Source organism: Struthio camelus, chromosome 9 (assembly GCF_040807025.1).
Source record: "Struthio camelus isolate bStrCam1 chromosome 9, bStrCam1.hap1, whole genome shotgun sequence".
Lineage (NCBI taxonomy): Eukaryota > Metazoa > Chordata > Aves > Struthioniformes > Struthionidae > Struthio > Struthio camelus.
The window spans coordinates 24,385,203-24,410,818 of NC_090950.1; positions in this window are offsets into that span (position 1 = coordinate 24,385,203).

The window sequence follows — 25,616 nt, forward strand, 5'->3', positions numbered from 1 at the left end:
TAATTCTGTATGCTGGTATATAAAGCGGTTACTTCTTCTGTCCCTAACACTCAGTAAAAAGCAGCTGGGCAAAGCGCAAGTTCTGGCCTGGGCAATGCAGGGCATGGGCTCTGCCAGCTGCGCTGGGGCAGCATGCCCAAGACGGGCAGATTTCCATCCCAAGCCTGCCTGATTCCCGGGAGAGTGCTGCCACAGAACACAGTCCAGCCAAACATTTACATTTTGACGTTATCAGCATTTTCCAGAGGAAACCTGTTCCTCCAGAAAATTTCCAATGAGTTCTGATTATGTGCCCAGTTTGGAACGCCAGCCTTGCCCAAACGCATTTTTCTAATTTCATTTTATCTATGCACCTAAATTCTCCTGTTCTTTTCCATTTGGGATCTCCTCCTCTTCCTGTCCTGAACTCTGCTGTGAAGTTGTTATACAACTCAGCAGTGCACTTTTGCCCTCTCTAATGCTTTGGTTCAGCAACAGATTATTACTCATTTATAGTTGGACAGCTACTCATGTATAAAGGGCCTAATTTTGCTTTTACATTCCCCGCGATTGTGAGGCAGTGCACAGAAAATACATAAATGGTGAACAAATGGGGAGAAAGATAAGGTCTAACCCAAACTGATGAGGTTCTCTGGGATAAAAAGGAGTTATATAAATAGAAGATTATAATTTCTCATTAACAGTAAAGTTGCATCATTTTCTTTTTGAGGCCTTGAATCTGCTCTTCAAGTCAATGTGAACCTTTGTTTTCAGTGCTTAACTTTGGTGTCTCTCAGAAACTTTCTAATAAACATTTTAGCTTGCAACTTACTTGCTGGCAGATGGAGAGAGCTGTGAGGAGCGTTACTGGGCAGGGGATGACAACATTTCTCAGGCTGAAGAGCTCTGTAAAGATGAGTGTTTCTGCCTTAAGGCCTAGTGGCCAAATTCTGCTTGCAGATTCATTAGCATAGATCAGAAGTAACCTTGTCACAATCATGAGTTAACTTAGAAAGGCAAAATCCTTGTAAATGAGAGGAGAACTAAGCCTCAGGGGTTTTTAAAAAGTGGATTAGTTCAGGTAATTCTGAGCAACTATTCTCAAGAAAGCACTTGGGGACAGTTAAGTTTAATTAGGCTACAGCTCATCCTGGCTGCAAGTAGTTTTGTTTCCGCCACAAACCTATCTTCTCATTTCACGTGTACCAATGAGTAGCACTGATAAGCCACTGAAATTGCTCCCGTTTTAAAATGAAGGAAGTGAGAGCTGACTAGATCTTTCCATAAAAGAAGGTGGGAGTGGAATTGCCTTTGCACTTTGGAATTAACTAGCACCGCACTTTACTGCAAAAGGCAGAACTAGGCAGGAAGAGCTACCTCTATACCTGAGCAGACCTGAAGAACACACTTTGTCTTAAGCAGCACTGGCCATGTGAAAAGAACCAGGACTGTGACTGCTCCTGTTGTCTGACCAGTATTTTAGCCTGGAGACCCTCCAGGGTGTTTTGGACTCTACTGGGCTAAGGCTATATTCTTTCATTTCCCTAATGGGAATTTTATGAAAATGACATGTTTACCTCCAGCTGTTTGGAGTCAACACAGCTACAGGAAGAAAACCTCACTGAGTGTTCAAGGCTTAGGAAGAGAGTTCAGGTTGTTGGAGATTTTTTCAATTTTTCTTAATTGATTTGGGTTAAATTTTAATCAGGCAGAAAAAGGAGTCTAACAGTTGTCAGAATTAGTTGTATCTCATTTCTTCTGTATTCACCCACAACTGTTTTTTAATGTGGCATCCTTGAGATGCTTCATTTGTGACAACAGAGTGGTGGAATCACTCAATTTCATACATAACGTATTTAAATTTTTTCAGCTGTACATCTCCTGAGTCATTTTCATGTATAACTGAGCTTAACTTGCATTTGGCTTATTCTGAATTAGGAAATGTTGTACTGGATGAGGATAGATACAAGTGGATACACACTTGGCATCTCAGTAAGAAGTCAATTATGGGTCTTTACTAATTTTTAAGATTTCCTAAAATTTCCTTAAACTTTATTAAAATGAAACTGAACTGCTGTGATTTTAAAATCTAAACTTAGGGATTGAATATATGAAGATAGTTTTTTTGGATTTCTGAATATTTTCTTATTGCCTCTTGAATTGTGAAGTTCTCCCAAAAGCCTTTCTAATTATGTTGCCTGGTTTTACAGTATTTATGCTTGTATCAAAAAAAAATCAGAAAACTGGTAAACTTCTAGTAAAACAAAGACATAAAAATATGCAGGTCTAACTGTAACCCTAGTGCTATTAGACACTCTGGAGGGTTTGCTGAGGAAATCCATGTAGATGCTCAGAGATTCTACAATACATAACACTGCATACATATAGATAGCACATGCCTTTTTACTCCTGCAAGGGCAGCTGGTCTTGCACAAAATGGGACAAAGAGCAGAAAAATGGATGTGCAGAGAAAGCTAATTTGGGAAAATGTGAATTTGCCTTCCCAGTCTTACTTATCACACAAACGCTCACAGTAGTCACTAAAGTATCCAAAAATAGGAGTTTGCAGCCCTAACTATAGCCTTGCAAAACAACTAGAAACTCGAATGATCTCTCTATTGAAATGACTTACACTTTAGAGAGCAGATAATTTGGCTTACCACATTTCATCTGCTTTAATCAGTTGGCAGAATATTTCAAAGCACAGAAGAACTCAGCAGTGGAGTTTTATCACTTTAATTATAATTCATCTCAGGTTTTATCACCTCAAATCCTTTTGGCCTAATTTTGATTCATATTGAGATTCTAACGGGAATCAGGGAATATGGGAAAAGAGAAAGGAGGAGAGAAGGAACTCCACAAGATGTGAATATTCGTGTCAGCAAACAATTCCGAAGGTCATGCTAGTAAACGGTGTGACCTTGTACCACCAAAGTGTAAAGAAAAGAAAAGTAAGAACATTGGTAAGGAAGACAGCCTTTGCAAATTTCACTATGTTTATAACAGCGTTAGCATTTCTATGGGACGTCACTTGCTTTCTCTTTTCCTTTGTAATTAGACCTTAATCACTTCCTCAGTCCTGAAACTTGAAATTTTGGTGCCCAGTCCAGCAGAAACTTCTCTCTGAAAAAAGATCTGGCAAATCAAATCTATTGTGAATATTAAATAGGGTGCAATAATTTAAACCCTTGAAGGTAGTCCTGTTCTGATAAACAATGATAAACATGGCACCATCTTGCTCAACAGGACTGTTCTCTGATATGGCTTCTCCTTCCAATGCTAAAAGTAAGCTTGTGTTATTCCTGCCGGAACTGATGCATCTAAGAGGATGCAAATTTGATTCTATTACTTGGTACAACAGCAGAATTACTACATTTTCATTAGCTCCATTTGTGAGGTCTCCTTGAAGGCACTGGGTCTGCACAGGTCTCTAGGCCTAAAGAAGAGTCTAGTCTTCAGAAATTTTTCTCTTGGCAATAAGGTATGAAAAAGTATTTGGCTTAGGTTCCTAAAAATAGGAGTTTTCAGACCTCACACTCCAGGAAAGATATTTGAAAATGTAAAGTGTCTGTATCTGATATCAAAACCGGTAAGATTCAGTAAATGTGAAGCTCCAACATTGATTTAGAGTAGCGTTATACTCTAAAGATTTTTTGTTCTGTATCACTGTAACTTTAAGAACCATTCTCTGTAAATGTTACTGTTAAAATGTTTAAATTATAATATATCACAAATAATGATAGTGAATTTGCAGAATGTGCAAGAGTTCAGAATGCTCAGAAAACAACATTTTTGAAATCTGGCCATTGATATCATGTGAGTTATGAGAATTTGAAAATTAGGCCCTGAATTTGTTGTGCCAGCTTTACAAAGCATTTATATGTCTAAAAATGAAGAGAGGCATCTAGGGAGATTTATAGAAGCACCTAAACAGTGGTTGTTAGTCAATGAAAATTAAGCATCTAAGCCAGCCAGATGCTTCTGTAAATCACACTGGATGTCCAGCTGCATATTTAAAAATAGAAAACATTTATAAATCAAGTCCTTTGAAGATACAACCACCCGTATACCATATCAGCTAGCTGGCATCTCAGTATCCACGGATGGAGTGCTCTCAGCCTCGCTCCATATTTTAAAGGTGTCCCTTATCTATATGATGGCTGAACAGAACGCTTCATTTCTAAACCTTAACTCCACTTTTAATTGTGCATGCCCAAAATACCACATGAGCGTCCTGTACCATACAGTGATGGCTCCCATTCAGATCAGTAAGAATTCAACCTGCTTAGGAATTAAAGTACTTGACCCACCAGATAACTCGAGGTCATTTATCTAGCAGCATAAACAGTAAATGTAACAACTGTTCAGAAACTGCATGCATTCTCAGAAAAATATGTAAAAGAGGTTTTTTCAGTTACATCTGGCTGCCTGTGTAGATGACTCAGTTTATACATGTAAACCTTTACTGTGGCTAATCTATACTTTGGATATGCAATGTGAAGAGAGGAAGATGAAGAAGAGAGGAAGAGTTCTCTACCACAGCCCAGTTCAGAGCCTGAGCTAGCTCGAGGCTAATTTGACCCCTGTCATTATTTACAGCAACATATTTATGAGTGGAACTACTTTTATAAACCCACACTGCACTGCCTTTGAGCACTTGCTTTTGTGAAGTGCTTCATGGTGCAAAAATAATACAAAGCACCTGCATGCACAGGCTAAGAAAAGTGCTCTTCTAGGGATTACGACAGACAGCCAAACAGCCAGGGATTATCACAGCATCGCGCAGTATGGTCAGAGCTACAGCGTGCCCATTATAAACCAGGGCTACGCTAATCTAGAGCACTTGAATTTCCTGTTAGAGAAACTTCCAGTTCCTTTGCACTCTTTTAGTTGTACAAAATGCCTAACTGGGGACCAAGAACATATTTTTACAAAACTTCTCAAAGTGCCATCTAATTATCCGGAGCGGACAGTGGCACTGACGTTCTAGAACAGCAGGAAGAAAAAAGTTAAACATTCTTTTTAGAAATGTTGCTTTTTACTTCAGCTCCTTGGGCTCTCTGTTGCTCCCTCTGAATAGCAGGGGAATTACACTTTCCACCAACTGGACCACTCACAACTGAAGCATCTTAAAAATTCCCTGGTTACCAGTTTTGTATAACTTTTTCATTGATTCATCTCCCAAGATAAATTGTTTACCATCACATCATGGAATATATAAGAAAATATGTTTCTCCTAAGGCTTAGCACGTGGGCTACAATAACTTTCCATGTGTCACTGAAATGTAGCAAAGTATTTTGAGATGTTCTCTCCACTGAGGTTTTATATGCATATGAACACAGGCAAAAATGACATTGATTTGGTATTAATAGCCCCATAATACAGAAAGGACTTTTTCCTGTTTCACTTTCAGCTTACTCATGTCTTATCTAATATAGAATTGCTAGGAATATTCAGGGAGGTGGCACATGCCTTGCTTGGAACAGATGCAAACTTGGATCTAAAATGAGAGGTGCATTTTGTAAGTTGTTACTGATGACATATGGGCATGACAAATTCAGGACAGCTTGTCATTTAGCATCACCAAGAACCTTACCCTTCAAATCAGGCTGGATGTAACCCTAACCGATTACATCACTGCCTGTACTCATGCACTCCTTGTGTCGGGGAGGAATTGTTTCAACTCCCTTGGCACTGTGACAAATTCACAAGATCACATATGTCATTTAAATGAATCACTTGGATGACCTCTATACGGCTGCAAGTGCCCTTGCTCTTGTGATGCCACATATCTCTTCATGCTCAATCATAGCTATGATATGTAGTGCACACAGTACGCACACCTAGAGAGTGATGAGGAAGAGGAGAGCACAAGATCTTCAGTCCCCTGCAATACTGAGGCTTACGAGAATAATTCCAGCATGGAACGACATCCTATTCCCTGGCATTTCAATTCCAATTGGATGTGCTTATCAAGCAAGTGAGAATCTCTCTGCTTAGGCACTGCCAGGTAACGAAGAAACCTAGCACAGACGATGTTATTATGATCATTCTAATTCGCTGCTCAGAAATGGTGGTTAGAAGAAGCCTTTTAGGATTTAGCTGCCAATCTGAACCGTCTCGCTTGATAGACAGTCACTTCTAGGTGACTATGGCTTACGGACAGGAGGGATAGCTGCATTTCACATAACTGCTTTCTGGCTTGTAATCACCTCCTTACTATCTTACTATCCCAAACAAATTTCCAAAGAGAACTGTGCTGACCTTTACTCCAGAGTAACACAAGAAAGAGCTATCAAAAATGCAGGAAAACAAAAGAAAAGTAATAAATCATTTTCTCTTCTACTCCTCACACAAAGCTTAGGAAGAGATGGATAGAGAGTTGCATGAGTCATCCAGCTGCTAGAGAGGAGAGACAGTAGTCATCCGAGTGTCTGAGCTTGCACTGGATACCCAGCTCCATGCAACTGCATGTTTTGCTTGCATGCGAGACTGGTCTTAAGTGATGCTCTCAATTTCCATATTAGTCCAAGGACTGCAGCCAAAGGTAAAAACCCTAAGTCTTGAGAGAAGGAAAACAGATCACTTTGGCTTCAGAAGGAAATGAGTATTATACTCTGCACTGGTTAAGTGTGGAAGCCTATGGATCAGTTGCAGATTCTGCATGAAGAGATCCCCTAAGAATTCCTAGAATAGGTCCTCATTACATTCAGCCTAGAAACACTTCAAGCAGGGGACGAGGTTAAGCTGGACAATTGGGCTAATACCTTGTCTTTTGCCTTAGAAATGAAAACACATTTTTGTGTAACTTGAAACAGTCTGCATACACTTGTACCAGCAAAAACACTGATCTGCCTACACAATCTTCTACCCGGGAAAACAATGAGGGAAAGAACAAACCTCAAAAGTTAAAAGGTCCCATTTCCCAATGAAAGGTTAGAAGGCACTTGGATAATATGGTGGTAGGAGAAATTATATAAAATGAGATAGGAAAAGACCATCTTCAATTACATTCTAACTTCTAAACCTGGATCCTGGAAGAGCACTCTACAGCCTTTTAAACAAACATGAAATGAGAAGCAAATTCACAGGTGGCTTACGGGAATATGAACTTGATACTAAGGAGGCAGAAGACACTGTCTTAAGTTTAATCTCTCTTAGGCAATAAAAGGATATGGTCTTCTGCTCCCAGCTGTGCCAGTGCAATATGCTGCCACTCTCCATCCACTCCTTTGCTAGAAATTATTGCTGCCTCAGATCTGCTGCTAGAGCTGTTCATATGGCATTTCCTTAACCTGCATCAGTTTAAACGAGGCACACTAACTGAAATGGTTCAACAGTATGTTTTTTGCCAGTCCATCTAACTCTGAATGAAATAGGTTAGGGAGCATACGTACAAGTAGTCCTGCTGGCAGGTTTGAGGGGGCTGTCACCCTCAGCACGGGAATGGTAACTAGGTGCAGGGGGCTGTTGAACTTTCAGCAGCTCAACAAAGCTGTTTGCAAAGTGCACCTCCCATCTCACCCTTCTTCAGTTACCTCTTGGCTCTTGTGTCTTTCAATTTCATTGAAATATGAAGTGCTTGTGCACAGTCGGGAAAGTAAGTCTAATGATGCAGTCTTCCAGAAAAGACTGTAATAAAATGTTGCTTTGGCCAGGTCCCACACTCACTGATGGAGGCTGCTTCCATTTAATTAAAAATCAACACCAAAAAAAAAAAAAACCTCTTACAAAGATAAGCATTGGTTTCAGAAATCAATACGCAAACTAAATTTTGAAGAACTTCCCAAAAATCTTTAAAGACTCAATAAAACCATACCACCATTATGAAACATGGTTTTGTAATTAAATACCTATTAAAACCTAAAAGCACATATACACACTCTCAAAATCAAAAACATAGAGATCTATGCCCACATTCCATTTACACAAAAGCCTGGTTAAAAAAGGAGCAAACCACCATCTGCTGAACCATCTGCTTCATCCAAGTCCTGTTCTTCATTTACGGTCATTGGGATAGGCACTTGCACAGGAAAAAACGTTTATCATCATCCGAATCCCCCAATAAATATTTAATACCTTCTAATACCACCCTCAGCTTAGTCACAATAGTGGTTTTAGGACAAAATTTTGGCTTGAGACACAGATATGACTTAGCTGGATATATACTTGAAGGTTAAGGATATGTTTCTAAACAGCACTCCAAGGGCTAGAGAGCTGATGTGCGGGGCTCTGCTATTTCTACTTTAATGCATGCTATGGGATGAGTAGAACATAACCTCGGCAGAGAGCCATTATGTGAAAAAACTGTATTGCTCGAGTCCGTGGGCTTGTGACCCATTTGCCTAAATTGTGAGGTTTGCCTGTTGATCCTGCTGCACTTTCACTTTAAAAAAGAGGTGAGAGACCTGCAACCTATGAACCATCTATGTCTCACATCATTTATTTTCTGCATAACATCTGTTTCATTCTAAGCTTATATTAACGTTCCGCCTACCAAGTACTTGGGCACTCAGAAAGACATTGTTTCCCTACTCTTCTCCTCAAAGTCTCTATGGAAGAATAGTCTTTCAGAACGTGAGGACAGAAGGGAAGAAGCTTCCTTTAGCAGTGCTTCTTCATTGGTTCACTCTTGTCTATGTCTCAGGAGCCAGCCCAGGCAGGTAGAAAACCAGGCTTCATCCCTTCATGCATTGAGAACACCTGCATATTTAGAGGATAGCTGTAGACCTGCATTATTTACCACGTAAAAAGTGAAAGATGCAGCAGGCAGTTATTTCATTGCCTCTGTCTGTAAAAAATTTGGTAAACTTTTAATCTTAACAAGCCTGTTTGATGCTAACCAAAACTCCTAGATGTTACTACAGTGGTCAGAATTTCGTTTAGGTGGGAACAGACATTATAAGGGGCACATGACTATGATGGCCATCAGATGTATTTTTGTTAGTGCCTCTGGAGCAGTTTCAAAGGTTGCCACTCCCAGCTCTGTGTTTCACCCTCCAGCTTGACTTTATTACAGCAGAAGTGGCAAAATGGATTAAATGAGCATTACTTGTCTGCTTCAATGCAAAGCAGCTGGGCAAGTTTAAAATGCCAATCCGACATCTGTACTCTGATGCCCAAAGTCACCTGACTTGCTGTGGTGGCAATTAGGCACAGCAGGGCAATGCACCACTGCTCATATTCAGGATATTCTGTACAGTCATTCTTTTGCTTTCCAGATTATGTTTCCTTCACTTTAAAATTTGCCATTTAGTTTAACTAAACTTATCCTGTCTTCAAGCACTGAAGGTGAGAAAACTTGTGTTAAAGACCAAATAAAAAACTATTCCCCCTCCCTCAATAAACTGTTGTTCTTCCTTTTGAACTTTCTGTTTAATCCATTTCCATTCCTTTTCTGAATCCCTTCCAGCGGCTTCTCCCAACAGGGATTAACCGCTACCGCCTATCAGCCCAATTACCATTTTCCCACGTAAACTAGCGTATTGGTTATTGGATTGAAAATGACACCTGAACAAAAGCGAGCCGCGGGGTCTTTCACAAGGTTCCTGTAGCAACTCTCTCCCCACTCTAAACTGCACTTGAGCAGGTACCGCTGAGGGTAACGGAGAGTGGCCATAAAGCAGCTTTGTGTGCTCTGCATTCTGGCTTCAGCTGCAGACTGGCCTAGTTTCATGGCACAGAGTCATCTAATACAGTTTGCTCCGGTACGTTATGGGCCAGTACAGTCCCACACAGATATTCTTGCAGAAAAGGATACGGCTGTGGCAGACAGGCCTTTCAGCCCTGGCTGGTCATGTCTCAAGGACAGAGGTTAGAAGAGGGCCAATAATGTGCTGCTACTCTGGCCTTCTCCCAGCTCAAAGACTCACTCATTAAGAAGGACTTTCCAGACACATCAATATTTTGGTAAGTTTGGGTCACCAGAATGGCACAAAGCAGCAAGAAGGGGTCATTATCTAATTCAGTGGGCCTTATTTCCCAGAATTTTGTATGCTGCTCCCTAAAGCTATGCAAGGCATATGCAATCTAGTTGGAAGCGTTTTAAAGTCATATTTTATAAAAACAAATGATGACACAAGGTGTAAAGCATCAAAACATCAAACTAACATATTTTAAATTCATGGTAATAATTTCTTCTTCAGTACAGAAGGAAATTATTTGCATAACTGGGTTAGGTATTGTTTATAAATATTGCACAAATTCCTCACAAGCCCTCAGCCTCAAGGAATGATGAACTATGATAGCAATTAATTGCTGAACAATTCTCAGGGTCCCTGTTTACTAGAAAGATAATCAAGACCTGGAATGAGTCAGTCAGGTGCTGTAGTTAAAGGGGGAGCCCAGAGCAGTGTGCTCGCTGGAAACAGGAAGGCTGAATGCTAATTACAGCTGATAGCCAGTGTGCTCACTTCCCACGGCAAAATGATTTAGTGCTTCCATTAGAATTTCCACCAAGACCTGACCAAGCCTGAAAGCAAGGCAGAGCAGGCTGGCATGCAGCTGTGCACCAAGGTCAGGAAAATACAACTCTGCTTCGAGTCTAGGAGCCTGCAGAGCTAACAAGTGATAACAGACAAGATTAGTACAAAAACTCACTGCCCCACTGATACAATGCAGATATGGTTTATTTTCCTCTTCAGGGAAGGCGTCCAGGACAATATACCTGAGCTGGAGAAGATACATCTGAAAAGAGATTACAGAGCTTGCTCTGACCATTCTTTCTTAGGGGAGAAGTATTACAGCAACAAAAGTGTGGTAACCTACTCTTCAACCTTGTAGGGACTGATGTGTTGGGATCCTTCTATGCTGAAACACCAAATTTACTGGAAATTGGATATTTACAACTTTCCAGTGGAACAGAGAATATAGAGCACGACGCTGCAACAACATGCATATATTTTTTGCTTCACAGTGCCTAGGACTACCCAATTCTGCACCATTTCTGCACTTCTCCTAGTTTCTGTATTTTCTTTATATGGAGTAGAGGATGAGGATATTTGAAGAAAGTAGCTTAGGCGGGCAACCCTTCTGAAAGCTAAGCCATTACCAACATTTTCCGAAGAGCCTGACTTTGTGTAAGGCTATATCACACTGCCTCGTGCCTATTTCCAAGGACACCCTAACAGACAGCCCCCTGAGTAACTAGCCTTTTCACCAGCTCATGGCTACTTTCTTAACATATCACCATGTACCTTCATATTCAAATGCCACCAAAGCAAATTAATGCCATTCTTCTCTAAAATTAGATATTGAAGACGGCAACTTTGAACACCAAGGATTTGTTACTGCTGGTTTCCCAGCTTACATCTTGTTTTTGCTAGTGACAAGAACAGGCTTTTACTGAAGAGTCATAGCTGAAGGAAGGAGCTGACTGCTCGTCCAATACTCATTCTTCCACCAAATATGTTTCCCGAATTTAAGTCAATCGTTTTTCACTGGCGATAAGGAAGTCTCAAAGGTATCAACAAGGGCACTGTTCAGCCTATAGGGTTGATATTACTTACAATAATGATGGAGAAAATTGAGTTTGACACCTAAATGACTGCAAGTTAGTTTCATTTGGCTGGGGTGAAGGGCACGCATAGAACCTACTTAACTGTGAAGTGACACACCTAGATTAAGCTCAAATTGTATTTCTTCTGCAAAGCAAGAGAAGATTAAGCCTGTACCTCTAAAGCTTCATGGTTTTTTAGGAATATAATAAATAATTCCTTATCTTTTAAACAATCCCATTTCAGAGCTGGTTTCTCCATGAGGAATCTTAATTTTGAAATGCATGATTCCTTGTGAAGATTAAAACGAACATTTTAACAAAGTCATTAGGAAAACACTTCTGTTTGCTCTTCACACTTAGCTACATTCATTAATTTTTCAAAAGTCTGGTTTTAAAGACCCTAAGTCTTGGTGGAATTAAAGGCTGCAGAACTTTATAGTGTGCTGCATTCCGTCATAAGTCATGCTGGACTACATGGCCAACCTCAGTTTCCATCACTAGCCAAAGTGATATTACTTCCCGTGTGATGAAACAATTTAACAAAATTAAAAAATCTGTGGCACCAGTCCTGCAAATTTGTCATCATTTGAACTAAGAATTCAGTAAAGGTATTTGCTGTCCTGTTTCAAAGAAGATCCTTACGTAAAAGGCCTGTTTCTTATTCTTTTCAAATATAACCTAGCAGAGGGCTTGAACTGGATGACTCAGTAAGTTCTTACCATCTCTAACTGCCGTGATTCTGTTTAGCAACTGCCTTACAACAGAAGTATAAATGCAGCCAGTAGATGAGATATAAAACTCTCAGTGGAAAGGGAAGAAAAACCATCAGTCTATTAACTCAGAAATTGCAATTTTTGGTTTGATTTTGCAAGATTTTCTCAAGAACAAATGACTGTATAACATAGCATGCAAGGCATAGATTTCATTTTTTGTGCTTTCTGTCTATGGAAAACACATGAACAGCCAAAATGAAAGATCAGGTCCTGTCCTAGTCATATTTATCACAACAGCTCAGCCTTAGAGGTAGAGATGATCAAGAATTTAAAAAAAAATTGTGGAAAAATACCAGTTTACCAAAACGAGATAGTCTCAATAAGTATCCACTGGAAGCTACTTGGCTTTCTAAAAAAAAATTTCTAGATGGTCTGTTGCAGAGCCCAGGCTTCCAGGATGGCTCTGGTGTGAAGGCTGTAATTCCAGGTTACCTTCACAGTATAGACCTTTGGGGACTAGACACATTTCAGTTTTTCTCTGGAGTCCCTTGGTTCTGGAGACCTAATTCCGAAGGTTAGGCTTGACAATGCTGCTGTCATAAAACTTCCAGGATGACACCTGCTCATTACAGATTTTTACAAAATGCAGCTGTATAGGACCCTGAGCTCAGGCAGGGTCCACAGAAACTGAAATCAGTGACTGCAGTTACTTCATTCATCACTGAAATACATATAGCTGTGGGAGAGAGCATCTAGCAGCACACAACAACATTGCACAGTAGATGATGGACCAGCAGATCTAAGTGAACCTGAAAATGCCAAGAGAATTGATGAAACAATCCTATTGCACAAGAGATTAGCTTTGTCTATCCTTGCAAGAAATTTCATAGAATCGTAACTGGCTATAAATTATACTGTACTTTTCCATGTATTCAGCATACTCATTTTACCAAGATATCAGTATTTGTATCTGTATCCTTGCAAGAAGTTTCATGCTGTCTTTATTGACTGCAAACTGTCAAGATTAGGCTGAGGAAGAACAATTCTTCCTGCACTGACTAAGATATATCTATTAGTAAACTCCAAAGCTATAATTCACTACTGCCACAGATTTACCAGTCCATAAAAGCTGCCATGTAGTTAGGAGCTGAGCATTTTTGCCTCCTGCTGTCTTGCCTCCTTCACATTGCGATCAACTGTATGACAGTGGTGCAAAAAGAAATCCTTGCAGAGGCAAGGGATAAAGTATTTGAGTCATGTCATGTATCACACTTGTAAAACACCCAAAATCTGTCCTTACCATCAGTTACACATTTGCTATCAAGAGCTGAATATCACAGATATGAAGTATGCAAGTCTCAGCGCAGGCTACTGTACAACTTACTCAAGTTTGCTTGGGGTTCTCAATCCAAAGACTAGCCATGCATACTACTCAATTTGAGAAGGCTCAGAGATTTCACAAATGACAGCAGCATGGTAGAAAGTACTTCTTTTAAATCTTTCTGTGTATTGACATTGTAGTAAATGCCAAGTGTCAGTGGAACTGCCTTTATGAATCCTGACTTCTTGTTATTGTTATCTATTACTATTACTGAATCACAGCAGTGTCTAGACCCCAACTTGAGATTCAGGTTTTAGACTGCAAAGCATTGACATACAGAAAGCCAGAGGAAAAGTCTCTACCATGACAGCTTACAATTTAAGTAGATGTAACCAAAGATGGGAGGAAAGACAGATACAGATAACCAGAAACTCAGGGCAAGATTATAAAGCAAGACAGTGGCAGAGCTTGGAATAGAACCAATGTTTCTCAGCAGCTGCCTTTAACTTTGATAATAAATTTATCAGTTTCTTATTATGGCATTCTGCTTAAAAGAGATCCAAGTCAGAGTTTGCCGATGCGAGTTAAAATTGTGTCTGGGAGGATTTCATTATATCTGTCTCTAACTGGCAAAAGTTTTTTTAGTATCCTAAAAATCCGCACCGAAGTTATTTATATAGGAGGTAAAACAAAAAGAGAAGGGAAAGGAAAGCACGAGTCTGTTTTGCAATGTTATAATAAATTACAAAGACCATATATTAACTATCCATACAGAAATGTAATAGATCACGCAGCATCTGCCCTCAGCTCCCACATACTGCTAAACTGCAGTGATAGAAATGGTCTATCTTTTAAATCATTCATTTCCAGCGATGCTGATCTTCTCTCTTCCTCTCTCCCTGGTGATTCTTTTAATTAATAGCTGCTAAATGTGCCTTTCCTACAGAGACTTCATCTTTCCCTGACTTTTCCTGTAGTACTTCCATGGTGTGTGATACTAGCAGAGATGACACGAAAAACTTGTAATTCAAAGAACCGAACTCTCCTTACACTACTGTCTCTCAATACCTCTCTGGAAACATTAAAAGGTCCATAAGGAAGGGGAGACTCATTCGCTGGAGCGTCAATACACCGAGTCCTTTGTTACACGCAGAGCGGGTAGACCTGGAAGAGAGCATTGGCAGTGACATAGGCCACGGCCAAAGTCCACCGCGCTCCGTGTGCCCTCCCCTTGCTGTGACCCTCAAGGGTCCTGGGGTGAAGAAGTAAATTGCTGTACCTCCAGATCAGATTGACGCATGCCAGAGACGTGCAGATTGCCCAGCCTTTCTGGAGCAAGGGCATGTAAAGGACGCCTGGAGCCTGCGCTCTCTTTCTGCCTTTCCCTTGCATCAGATCTCAGATCTCACTCAGAAACGGGATCAGCTTTGCAACTATGTACTTCTCTTGACTTCTGTGGACTCAGTTCTGCTTTCAAGGGAAAATCAGGTCTAAAAATTCAGATTTGGGAGAAAAACGTCCTAAAATATTCTAGTAGGCCAACCCCGCAGTCCCTGGCACTGATCTCGATGGGAATTTGCATGTGCAGACAAAAGCAGATTTAGAAGTTATTAGTTGTACTTGAGCCTAAATGTAAAAAACATCTGATTTAACATTACACGTTCCCATGAGTTTTGTTTGTTTGCTTATATGCATAAGCAAAATTCAATGATTGCTTGTTAGCATATTATTCAAAACATAAAAATCAATTAAAATCATTGTCTACAATTCACTCATACCCAAATGCTGACACGGTTTAAACTGGCTCACTACTTCCCTAAAAAGCAGTGGGAAAATCAAGCTAAAGATGAATATGGATTTAGTCACTTTAAGAAAAAACTTCAAGTGTTTTTCTTCCCACATTACAAAGTCACTGAAGAACAATGAATAATTAAAAAGATCGGTCAGCTTTTAAATAAGCTTTGCTCATGCTTGCTCTAGATTAAACAAAGTTATTGTGGTAATTTAAATAAAATCAACTCTGTTTTAGAGGATTTAGTCCAACTGAGTATAACTGCTAATTAAGGAAACAGCAGTTATAGCATTGATCTTTCTTGGTTTTTTTCTAGGCAAAGAATATGCATTTCCTTGCAGCCCAGGCCCTGCAGTCCTTCCTGGTAATAAAAATGGTACTTCACATGGAGGAGACATGAATTTAGTTTCATCTGTAGGAGACAAAGGATAATCATTCACTATGTCCAGTGGCAACCTCCAGGGTATTAGGAGAAAATTAATGTGTCTAAGGTTAAGCCCTGGGCGAAATGGTGGCTGAATGTGTGACTTGGGAAACCCGGTCGCTGTAGATACACAGATCCTGCCGGCAGGATAAACCACAGGGGACATCAGGGAGCGCACAGAATTCAACTTGCCCTCGAGATAACTCCGTATTTCCCAAAGATTCACATCGTCTGTGTGGACTGTGACATTCCCTGGAGTCTGAAGGTTGTTTCGCCCTTCTCCATGGGTTAAGAGCATCCTTTCTCATTCACCTCTTCCCTGACTGGCACGGGACCTATCCGCTCTCGTCGCAGCAGAATTTAGGCCTGTGGGGTAGGTGCAACGTGGTAAAGGCTGACCTAGGACTCGGATTTTAGGATTTAGTCTTATTTGTTATTCTTACAACAACACATGCTGTGCTCCTGTTTTTGTTAGGAGTGACGAATGTTAAAAAGCTCTGAACTCTCCACAGATCCTACACTCAAAAGCCAGTGAGAGCCCATTATTAAGTAGGAATTAAAATTAACTGAGGGAATAATTTTCTTTTTCCTGACTTGACTAGCTATTTAAGTAGTGAGCAACTTATTTCAATAATCAAGACAAATCAAATCATTAGAACATAAGGCCTCACTTTTAAAGGCATTTTGTTAACAGTGAATGCTAAGCATTTCTGTACCTTTATATATCTGCCGCACAGCTTTCTCCTACTAATAAATGAAATAAAATAATATTAACCAGTGCTTGAAGTGGGGAGGGGAAATGGCGATACGGTTCCAGGAGCAGCAGGGTCTGGCTGCAGCTGGGACAACTTGTTTCTATAGCGGAGAGCTGCGGCAGCGCGGCTCCGCAGCCTCACCCCTCCTTCGCTCACAGCTCTTTCACCATTTCCCCCCCACTTCAATCACTCCCTAGTGAGTAAAACTGTAAGTTTTCCTTCTCAGGCTAATGTTGGAGGGAAGGTTTTTGTTCACACATCCATTGCTTATCGCTCCATGTGCCTATAGGACGTCTGCCACCGCAAACCCTTCCGCTGAGCTCTCAGCATACGTCGTCCCAGCCGTTCCCGTCTTTCCTGCTGTGCTGAGAGATGAAGTGTCACTGAACAGCGGCAGAGCTTCGCATAGCTAATCAACTCATCTAATATCTCAGACTCTTCCAGGTCATTCACAAATTGGTTGCTTATTTACTTAGAAATACCCAGTCAAAGAAATGACCCAGCCTGACGGAGAAGTTCATTCCCAAAGCAGCCTCACGTGAACAGAAGCATCGTTACAGGGTCAGACATTACGTAGCTAATACTCAGCCATATACAATGTCATTAAAAAATAGTTATAAATATTCTGGGCATTTTTTGAACTCAGACCACACTAAAATTTTACATCAGAGCAACTTCTTAAAAGCTGAGACTGCACATTATGTAAACTTGAATACATTTAAAATGACTTTGTCTTTATTTTTTTCTGTTGTCTGCATCACTATGAGCCTTCCTGCCCTGGTTCATGATTCGCATCTATATACCCAAGCTAGAATGGTATGCTAGCCTCAGCCGACCGCTTTTATAACACACCTGAAGTACTTCTAGAGGCTGAAGCTGTCATGTCACACCAATAGGCAGAGCTGCTTGGGATTGCTTATGCAGGATTTACCCCACCTTTATGCCCCCCCGCCCCCCCCCCCCCCAGCACCTGCTGGTGCCAGCACAGCAATTGCTGCAGCCGTACAATAATCCACGGGGCACGGCTGTGTGGAGGTAATTTTTCAGTTCCCTGGTGTTTTCTCCATGTGGCCAAACACAAAGAGAGACTGATGCTCGTGTGTATGCAAATTGCCTAGGGCGAATCATATCCACTGAAGAAATGCATGTGGAAAGATAGCCTGGGCTATTCTGAATATTCCTGCCTGGTTTTTTAACCTGTTTGTATATAAATGTGTTTTTACAGATTACCAGAGACCCTCAGCAGATTTTTGTTTCTGGCTAAGAACATAATGCTTTTCCCTAAGAAGGATATTTATCTAGCTCCAACTTGTCATAAATCATTGTGACTCACTGCACATCAAAGAAGCAATAACAATATACACTAAGTTAACATATGTCCCCCTTTGGGTCAAAGGCCCACGTCTGAAAACCTGTAGAATGAATAAGGTGAGATTTCAGAAATGGCTTATCTTTAGCTGCATGCTTACTCACAGAGTGCAATGGGACTGAAGAGCTTGTGTAGGTGTTTTGCTGCAGCGTGGCTCCACGACAAGTCAGAGCTGATCTTCCCGACAAAACTCAGTCTCTACGTAAGTTATGCAGATTAGGAAAAGAAGACGTTAATGCAGTACAAGAGCTTAGGCAGAACCAGTAGAAAAGAAAGCAGTTAAATAACTTGTTATGGGTTTTCAGCTCTTTTGCAGAGCGGAATTAGCTTAACCAATTTCCGCACTTTTAGAAGAATATTCACTGAACAATCCAATTAGAGAAACAGAAATTGAATGGGCAGCCAATCGTAAAAATAATTGCTCTACCTTTATCCTTTCCAGCTGATTTTTGAGCATCTGAACTCAAGAGCCCTGCTAATACTAAGCACGAATTCATTTGCCTAAAGTTGAATTAATTTCATTTAGGAACAGTCATGTTTGAAGGTAAAATGTTGCTTGACCAAAATTTATTATTTTGACCTCTTATTCCTGTGTAAGTGCAATCAAACGATTAAATATTGCTGCTTTGGGGCTGATGATATTTGCACCTGAGGTTGTATCTTTTTTGTGTCACTAACAGCAGGAGCAGACTGTTTGCTGCAGCGACCTTTAGACTCGCAGTTTTAACAGGAGAGCAAGAGGCGCAAGTCCCAGAGCTCCTTAGACACTGGGCAAGATGTAAAACCTTTCTATACTTTGTGTTCTCCATTGATATCCTGGGAAGAAATATATTTCACTCAGCCCAGCTGAGCACTATACTTTCACATTCATTATCAGTTTAGAAGTTTGTTCCAATAATTTCTCTGAGACAGAAAGCTGGACGTTAAAAAGCTCCACAAATATGAAACATATGCAGATACACGAATAGCTCAGAAGCTATCTGTAAGCTGACGTTACACACCAGAATCCAGCACAAGATTATCCATGTATTTTTAAAGGGGTCTTACTATAGGAAACACCAATACAAGAGTTAAAAAGAGGAAGCTGGTATGAATTTAGCTTCCACTGATTTGCACTACAGCAACGCTCAAGGTGCCAATACTGAAGCCCCACTGCCCTCAGGTTTGTACACACGTGGGTTTCTGTCATGCCTGCATGTGCTGCGGTTGTTTCTGTGCATACTACGTGGGTGCCAGTCTGCACCATTCTTATTTGTTAGCACTGCGAACCCCCTTTGCATGCAAAAATACAACAGAAAAAAGCATTTCTCTCACGTAGGTCACAAACTCTTCGAGTATCCTGGAAAACTTCATGGTAGTGACACTATCCAGAAAACAATTAACACCCTTCAATTCCTGGCAGCAGCTCAGTTTGGTCAGTGCTAAAGCAATTAAAGCCACTAGTCAGCTAGTCACTGGACAGTATTAAAAAAAAAACAAAGCACTTGCTAGAGACGCAGGAAAGCAGAGCTGCATAAAGATTCATGAGCTCAAAATTTTGCTTGCAAATATTTGAGAAATCTTTTAGCTTTCTCAGCAGCTAGGCAGAATGAAATTTTCCAAGCAAAAGCTCCCCACAAGGGGATTTACACAATGCTGCTCTTATAGATCTTGTATTCATAACTTTCTCTCTGGTAATAAACATTTAAATTCCCTCGGCTAATTGTCTCTTTTTATTCATGGTTTGGACAGCATCTAGTAAAAGAGGATCCTTCTGTTGGAAATGGTAACTGGTATGCCCATATACTTCTTCTTAAGTCATTGTAAGCCTGGCAACCTTCAATGACCTTTTTAGTTATACCTTTTTAATTTGTTACCATGCAAAGGAAATAGGCCTTTTCCAAAAGAGAAAAGTATCCCTGAGTAGAAATATAAAATGGATAAAGATTAATAGACAGGCTCATAATTCCTACCGAAATGATCAGATGCAGTTAATGCTTGCAGGTATTAATAGAACAAGCAATAAATACTTACATAAATCAATGGAACCTAAGCACATATTTTCAACATGTAGTAACTGAAAGGAGGTGAACTAAGAACATGGCAAAATGCTTTGCTAAGTTGGGGCCTTACTGAATGCTAAATAAAACCCTTTAGTTTTGCCTCACTTGTCCAGAATGAGATACAGAGGATTTTAGAATCAGCTCCTTAAGATACCGGGACAGTTCTCTTTTCAATTCTAGTTAATACATATATGCATTCTTCAAGCTCTTTCCTATCTCCTACTAGTTTTTCTTCTTTTTAATGAACTCTCCTCTAATTGGGAAAGGTCCATTCCAATTGGTGACGTGCTTTTGGATTGCTCAACAGATCTAATTAGCATTAAGTCCATTTATCTACGAATCAAACATTTTCCTGCGCCTGCTCTCTTCCAGCATTTATGAATTAGCGCTTATTAATGTCTCAAGGCCATTATTAAAGTTTGTGCTTTAATCTGGAAGTTTGAATTGTTGGTCCTCGAACTCTGAAAAATCCTTTGTCTGTGAACTGGGGGGAGTGAACGGGAGGGAAGGAAGGATGGCCGCCCTTCAAAGATAGTAAAAACGCACAAAAAGGAAGCAAGTCAGCGAACCAGTCACTAAACGGAAGTGAAGTCTGATGCAGTGTTTGAGGGGAAGATGACTTCCACATCTCCCATTCAGGACTGCACTAACTGTCCCAGACTCGAGCACAGAGCACAGAAGTCCTGCCCTTCGCAGCCCCAAACCTGCCAGCCTGCTGCACCACGTGCTGCTGGAGGGCACTCGGAGTCACCTCCTAACATCTCCACATCAATAGCCACGGAAAGGAAATCTGCAGTGCAGAGCGAGTTATGTAAAATGCAGTGACGGCCATCTCTATGTGCAAACACCATCTTCTGATAACTTTATTAGCTTATTACTTTACTGTTAGCTAATTGCTTATAGACAGAACAACGTATGACTCTTACAGTCTTACGCTCTTAGAGGAGGCAGTTTGACGTGGGGGGAAGATAACTAGATAGATAGGTATTTGGATAAGTAATAATTCACAAAGCATTCAGTATCTGAAGGCAGGTTTAGTGAATGCTCCTTGGTTGGCCAAGAATGAATGAATAACAACTGATTCAATGCAGTGACCCTCATCAAGCAAAATGTGGTATTTTTATTTGGAAAACTTTCTGAAAAACATCCTGTTCTAGTCTCAGTTCACTGGCTCTAGTGTTTTTTCTCTGCTGAGATAGTACAGAAAAAGGCTACAAAGAAAAATTGGGAAAAGAAAGCAACAGTGAGCAAGAAAAGATCTTTTTTAGAAAACTTTTCTCTCATCACTTTTTCATATGTTGCTTCTAGCCATAGTATGTTTCCCAGTGGATACTAAGGCTGAGAGCGTGGCAGTGGCTGGATGGCACCCACACAGCCTGCCCAGTCCGACATAGAGATAACAATCCAAGGAGCAGAGGAGACTCCCTCTGAGCTCTGAACAGTCACATCTATCTCAGTCTTTTAGGCTTTTTCCTTCTCACTCAGCATTTATTTCCTCTTCTTTGTATCCATCAGTTGGCATGAGTATAGAAACCACTTCTCTTCCACAAAACCGCTCAGGCAGCTGCCTGGCTATGGCTGAAAGAAACCTGCGCTATAGGGACTGGAGCAACGTCAGAGCTTGCATCAAGAGAAAAATGTGCTACCCAACTCCAGTCACGGCCCTGTGGCCTGGGCCAGCCCTGGCCAAAGCACTCTGGCCTACCTCAGTCTCAAGTGTACGTGTTGAAAGTGTACGTGGCCAGTATCTCACCTCTCCACATATCTCAGCAACTGATGAGAAGCATCCTAATTCTTCTGTTGAAGTCAGTTTTACCACCCACTTCACTTCAAAGTGGACTGTGTCCACAGCACCTTAAGGGGCAAGCAGAGCGCCTGCCAATCCAGCCTACTTTTTCAAAGAAGTATATGAACAGGTAAAATCTTGATGACTGATGAACTACCTGCTATAGCTGTTACTCTACAACAGCTTCTTCCTAGCATGACCTTAGTCTTTTCTTTCAAATTTGGCTGAAACGGCATCCACAAAGAATTTTATGATTTAACCGAACAATCCAAAGCTCACAAAAGTGAAGGCCAAAACCTCAGAGCTGTTACTTTTACATTTCATAATTCTTAAGCTGTTTTCAAGATTCCCAAGGGGTTGGCAGACAGACATTTCAACATCTAATGTTGAAACACTGCATGTTCAGCACTGCATTTGCAACGCTGCATGGTGTCATAGCTGAGCTCACATGAGCCCCAGCTCATCTGTCTCATTGTAAAGAAAGCTAATGTCAAAGCACGCGCAGTGAAGCCTTTAGTTAGTCACCGACCATCCACGAGGTCCTGGATACAACCTAGCATTGTTCACGTTCAGGCCAGAGTTAAGCACTATTTATTTTCATCGGCTTTGAAAGTGAGGGAGGCTTACCAGGACTTAATGATCAAAAGGAAAGGAAATTCAGTGGAAGGACACTTGGGGAAAGGTGCACCAGTGGGTGACTGACTAGTTCAGTTTTATTATTTCTTCTTATAGCAAAGGAACATTAAGCAAGATAATGGGTTCCCTAAACACATTATTACAAAATATAAAAATTGTGCTGTTTAAAAATTAATAATCTTTTCAACAGCTTCTGTCAAGGATTCTAAACTTGTCTATCTATCCAAACAGGAAAATGCTCCTTAACACTTGTAACAAGAAATGCATCCAATCCCCGTAGGCTGATGTCTTTCCTTATGCAGCAAGATACTTCAATTTAAAATGCCGAGTTACTCAACGCTGACAATTCTTGGCTTATATTAATTCTAATCACTTTCAAAATCAGTTTTTCACTGTGCTGTAAATGAGATAGCTGGCATGTTTGAATAACACTGCAATGTTCCATTAATGCTCTTTCGTGCCAAAAGAGGGCTCAGCCAGGGCAATATTCCCACCATTTTTAAAATAAGCAAAAATACATTTCTGGAGTGTTTACAGTAGACTGAAAGACTCTCTCTAGCTTTGCTCAGTATGATTTTGGGTAGTTCCTCTAGCTTTGAACAGAAGCTTTTATAAGGAAACAACAGACAATTAACAGCAAAAGACGTCTTCCTTTGCCTTTACTATTGATTGGCTTGCCTGGTGCATGGGGCAAAACGCGGTGTTTTGGCATATTGTAGTGTTTTAATGTCACTGCAGTCAAAGGGTGGTTAGTCAGCGTCAAAAAGCTGCAGAACTGAAAACAGCAAAAAAAGAATGAAAATAAGCACCCTTTTATAAGTTTGCCCCATAGCTCTTTCACATGGGTAATATTTGGAGAGTCAGCACGCAAGGCAGCCTGCACGTCTCTCCCCGGTTCTGGGCACTTAGCACTGCTCTGGCACGTAAAGGTGCCCTGTAGTCGGGTGAGTCATCTGCAGGAGAGCTGCTTGTCAGGTGGGGCAAACCCATAGCAGCTCAATAGTCAATGACAATTTTTACAGCTGGTCAAAGGACCTAGCCAAAAAAAAGGCGGGAGGGGGAAACAACCATTGCTTTCATGTTGGCACGTAATATCCAGCTGCTGTACCAGCCCCTTACAACCCCTTACACTTTTAAAAGTGACTGCAGCCTTTGGACTACTCTGCTTTGCCTCCGCGAACAAGCTCACATCCCTGAGGGTAACCATACAAGTGATTATTTTCAACTCACTTTTGCACATACACGTTCTCCATGAGTTACGATGACTGTGCCAGAGACGGATTCATGGATAGAGTTTACAACTAAAATAGAACGGAACAAATAATTTACTGTGGTTGTTTAAAGGATATAAAATGCTTCCTCACAATTGCTAAGCATTTTAGAACAGATTGTTAGTTTCTTGAATAATCCCCAGACAATTTTCCCAAATAATTCTTGGTTTGCGTCTGTAGTGCTCATGGGAGACGTTCAATATTCAGTCTGAAGTGAATTGATCGGAAATTCCAGTCATACAAAATGGATTCTTGTATCCTAATTAATGAACTTCTAAACTAGGTTTTTAGGGCCATATTTTATCAATTTAAAACTTACATTCTGCAGACTCCCTTTCAGTATTTGTTTTATACTTGCTACTTCAAAGAACATTTCTGTTAGGGAAATAATTACTTATAGTATTTGCAAAAATGGAACATAAGAGATATAAGCATTGTTGAAATAAGTGGGTTTAACAATTCAAATTTGTATTTATGGTTGTAGTTTTGCAATGTTCACTTAAGGTAACTTCTACCAATATGGCACAGACATGAGAGTTCTAGTAAATTATCTCTTTATGAAAAACCTAAAATATTATCAGGGTATATATAGATTGTACAACAGTGTTCAAAAGCTGGCAGAAAGCACATACTTTAAAAAGAGAAGATACAAGAAGTCATGCCCGCAATATCAAACATAAAAAATCAGTGTTTGCAGTGCTGGGAGGGATAGATGGATTGCCTTGCCCTTGGTGGAAGTCATCTTTTTGTATAGATACTGCCAGACTTGACTTTTATCTTGCTTCAGAAATCATTCTAAAGTACAAAACTGTTTTGCCTGAAAGGGCATCACATGGCATTTGCAGTATTTCCCTAGGGCAGAGCACAGCAAGGGCTTACCTCCCAGGCCTATTTGAAGAGCCGACAATTCATTGATTGCTCAGCACTGTGAAGATAGAAGTGTTATGTTAGTGTTTAATGTTTCTCACAGGTTTTTTTATTGTTATTTGTGCCTCCTTCACCTCTGTAGCTCCTCAGGTCTAACGGAGGAGTCCACCTTTTAGAGACACTCCAGGGCACACACTTATTAAGAGCTAGACATGATTCTGGTTTCAGGGCATGCGATGCAACTGCCATCTGTGGCTACAGTTGAACAGTTTGCCTCTCATTATCTATTTATTCCTGCTGTATCTTCACTATGACAGTGTGTAGGCCCCCTGATTTTTTAAAAATGTTATTTGTGCTGATTTAAACCAAACACAATAGGCACAGAGAGAATATAAACCTGGCTTTGAAGTCCTTTCACAGCAACCCCCTTTCTCAAGTCACTGATCCAGATCTTGAAGTCTGAGCTCATTTTACTTAATTTTCAGAAATGTCCTGACATGCCCCTAATGTATATCTGGTGAAGAACGAGGCAGGCTCAGTATACAGGCTCGACTCATTTCCCATGACAGTCCAAGGAGGAGGATATGGAAGAATCACATTCCATGAAAAAAATCTGTCCTCCTAGATTCATCTTCCTAACCCAACACACTGTAGGATTATAGCTATCTCCTTCCTCCTACCACGTACAAAGGTTTTTTTTTAATCAATGATAAAAGGGGAAGCTGTCCCTGCCACCCCTCCATCGAGATCCTGGGCATCCTACGCCGACTGGATGGTCTGCTCCTCACAACCCTAGGAGCAGGCAGGCTCTGAATGTGCACCCTGGGAAAGGCTTCCTCGAGTTCAGATTCCGAGTGCAGGGAACACTTCTGCGCAGGACTCGGGAGGCCTAATACAGCAGGTCCTCTCTGCACCTGGGCACCACAGAAAGGGATCCAAGAAAAAAAAAGCCTTGGCTAAGGATTTTGGCCATAAGCTTTCAAGCAGCAACTGAATAAGCAATATGTTTGGTTTTTTTAATCATTGTGAAAATGTTTCTAAGCATCTTGAAACCACCAATAAATGCACTTGGTGGGTTTCCACATAGCTTCCATTTCTCACTGTCAACTCTTCCTAAGTTGGCAAAGCTTTGTACATCTGGTTGGGTTTTTACATTTAGTGAA